The 3753-nt window shown below is 38.4% G+C and overlaps 1 pseudogene; it reads left to right on the plus strand.

Moving 5' to 3' along the window:
• Positions 1-247: 247 nt before the first annotated feature.
• LOC109098886 overlaps positions 248-3753 on the plus strand; it is a 16820-nt pseudogene continuing 13314 nt past the window's right edge.

A 3753-nucleotide genomic window follows, 5' to 3' on the forward strand; every position in this document is an offset into this window, starting at 1 on the left:
CACTTTCCCAGATTCACTCTCCACCTGCTCCTTTGAGCCCCTGATGGAGGATCATTGAGCATGTGGCGGGCCCACATCCCTCATTGTTCTGTTTGAGCTCTTCTATTGGCTCCAAAACTGTGAGAAACTCCAACAAGCTCAAGCCTCACAATTCATATGGAGATTTGGGAGTATAAATAGAGGAGCTGCAACCAGTGCAAATCAGACTCACTCTGAACAGAGAGATCTACAGCACAGGGATCCAGATATGGACCCCTACAATCATCTCAAAGGAGCAGCTCCCTCTCAACAACAAGGTACATTCACATCCTTACTTACAGCAGCATTACTGCAGCAGCTTTCACTGCTCTTTCTAAATCATTGGCTTATTAGAAGAACACTTTCCTAATGCTTTTCTGTCTTCATTTGCAGCTGAGAAAGCCAATGGTGGAGAAGATGCACAGAGATCATATCCAACGAGCAGCATCGAGCAGCAGCTCAAGTTCTTCTTGGCTTGGCAACAGAGTTCCTTCAAACAGCAGCCTGATTCCAAGCTGGAGAAAGCAGGAATATCCTAGGAGATGACACACTCAACTTCCTGCAGTTCACATGCTGTCATGTCAAGGCTTTCTCCAGATGTGTCCAAAGATGAGATGAAGACAGAGAGCTAGAGAAGACGGATGAAGCACTTCCAGAAGCTGCAGACTCCATGTGAGCACAACTGGAGGTAAAAGTGTCCCTTGCCAGACCAGAAACACCTCCTTCAAACAAAGAGACTGAATCTCAAACTAAGAGCATCATCTGGAAGACCTTGGTAGAGCCTTAAAGACTCAGACTGGATGTTTGCACTAGACTCAGTGGACTATTATGCATTCAGTTTCTCTTTTGGGGGAGAAAAGGTGTTTCATGAGTTCCAGTTGTGAAGATATTTTGTACTGTAAGTGCCGCTGATGATTCAAACTTCTATGAAGAGTTCATGTCAAGAGTTCCAGATTGGAACATTTACTGATGTCTATATTAGACACTGAGCGTGAGGTGCAAGATACATCTGGCAGGGGATTGTGAAAGAAACACGTCTTTAATTATTTTAAAAGGCCATTTATTATCTGATAACTACTCAGATACTAATGCTTTATTGTAACAAGCTGAAAAAAAAGTCGAAATTCTTGAAATTTAATTATGATGGCAAGAATCCTTGCTCCATTTATTAGTTCTGGGGCTTCGATATTTGATTTTCATCTGAGATGATAATCATTCATAACAGTATTATTCATAGTTCTGTGTTTTTCTCTATGTGTGTCTAAAATAGATCATATTTCACATTTACCCAGTTTTTAGGGTTTGTAAACATTTGTTGGTTCGGAACGTTCTCCGAATCTTTTCCCGTACTGTATACAGCTGTCATTGTGTTCCTTCTGTGAAGGTTTATATTCTCATGATAAACTTTGCCATCGTTGTCATTTATAGTTTTAATAGATTCATGTGATCATTTGTGTACTTCTGTGAAGGTGACTGAACAAGTTTTAAAAGACTAAAAGCAGTTCAGTGAATGTATTCTGCTGCAAAATAAAACAATCACTGGTGAACGTCGCTGACTGTGATTATTATCTCTTTATGTTAAATCTCCATCCTAACTGTACTTTGTTTTCCCCCCTATGTTTTTCCCACAAAGGCCCATCCAGCAATATGCTGGAACAGACTCATTCAGTAGCTACAAAGAGATCTGATTATTAGCTACAAAGAGAACGAAGGAAAACAAACGACTGATAATGATAATTTGTGAACTAGACCTACAATAGTTTTGTCTAATATCAAAATGCGGCTAGTGGTTAATGCAACAGCAAAAATGATCAAAAAACATTTCTATGGGCTGAGAACATAAAGACAAAATATACCACATAGACTCTATAAAAATATTTTATTGTGAGAACATTTCTATTACGAATTCTTTCTCCTCCTTTAAAGATGCTAATCAGAACAAACGCGTACATATGGTATATAGAGAAATTTGACCAGTGTATGGTGCGGGAAACCTTCCATAATACACAGCAAATAAGCCACGGGAGGGGAAACTGGCAGTTACAAAAAAAATAAAAATAAAATCTTTAGTTTTTAATCTTTTGGACCCATTGGCTGAATGATTTTAGATTATTGTTGAACCACCATAATCACGAACTGAACAACATTTACTCCCATTAAAGGAGTTTTGGTTTAAAAATTCTGGTCCACCATTTTTACCACAAAAGAAGAATAAAGTTTCAATCACTTACAAACACAATTATTAAAAAATATATTGCAGGTGGACGTCAAATAATTAATGGCATATAAATGCATAGAACGAGCATTTTGTGATAACCAAAATATAAAAATATTATTTCGAGCAAGAAGGAAAATCCAAAAAACATACAATTTACAAAACATATAAAAAGTTAAAGGCAGTTAGTGAGAATTTTTATAAACGATTCAGGGGGTTCTCTAAAAAAGACTGATAAGCAACATATTGCCTACACCATTGTTTACAATTACAACGCGTGTGATCACATGCACTGAGGTGAGGGGTGTGAATGTTTCTGGACTGCACTGTACGTTTTAGAGAGATCACAACACCACTGGGCCAGCTCTACCAATCTGAGCCCATGTGCTATTTCTGAACTATGAAACCATCAGAGCATTCCATAAGAGAAGGGACATGAGTGGTGGAAGAATAAAGGTAATTTCGGTTCAAACTAATGTTTTTTATTTTTTTATATGAAAGCATTAACATGTTTTCGAACTGCACGCCATAGAAACACAGTACCAAGCCTAGGAAAAACAAAACAAAGTTTACCATCCCTTTAATTTCAAACACTGATATTCTAACTCCCAAATGAAACAGCACAGAATTAAATGTTTTATTTAAAAACCAATCTTACTTTTCAATGTTCCTGGCAAAAATCAACAAATCTTCAGCATCCGAGGTGTGATAAGAGCTTGGTATGGGAATCGGTCCTGCATTAAAGTCCTCTTTATCACTGTGAATAGATCAACACTTCTATTGTTGTGTGTGGGGGCAAACTCTGGAGAAACAGAGTCCCAGTTTCTAGTGTCATTAGCATCCTAAACCACAACACACATCTCAAGATTTGACCAAAAAACACACTTTGATATTTACATCCATGAGCTTGACGACGCTGGTTTGAATGATGTCACTGATGATGTCATCAGCAGCAGCCGTGAACAGAATTACAGGCACCTATCACGGTTTTTACAGTATGTTCCTTAATGCATCATGAAGCTAAACGACTAAGCTTTTGCATCAAGGGCGGCTTTAAGATATTTTTGTCATCTAACAAATCACGTATCACACATTTAAACTAAAATGTAACTAAATCTTATTTGCTGCTGAAAAGCAATTAACAAGTGATGTTTTACATATTCAGTAGTAACATTTAAAATGCATATTTTTGTGGCATGTAATTGCAAATAATAATTCTGATCAGAAGGTTATAACTACTGACTCCTGCATCAAGTCAGGACATGTCGCTGTGCATCAGGACGTTTCCTCAAGATACTTGTGATGACGTCAGGTTTGAAGTCTTCAGCGTCACTAAGCTCCATTTCAGGACCTCTGGGAAGCTTTTTGTGCTCACATTGATATGAACACAGAGATTCAGTGTGGGAACCTCACACGAGATTACTCACACTGACCAGCACAACACACACAACATCTGCTTCATCTCGACTCCATCGTGTGTGTGTGTGTGTGTGTGGGGTTGGGGGGGTTTGGGGGGGGGT

Source organism: Cyprinus carpio, chromosome B11 (assembly GCF_018340385.1).
Source record: "Cyprinus carpio isolate SPL01 chromosome B11, ASM1834038v1, whole genome shotgun sequence".
NCBI classification, from domain to species: Eukaryota; Metazoa; Chordata; class Actinopteri; order Cypriniformes; family Cyprinidae; genus Cyprinus; species Cyprinus carpio.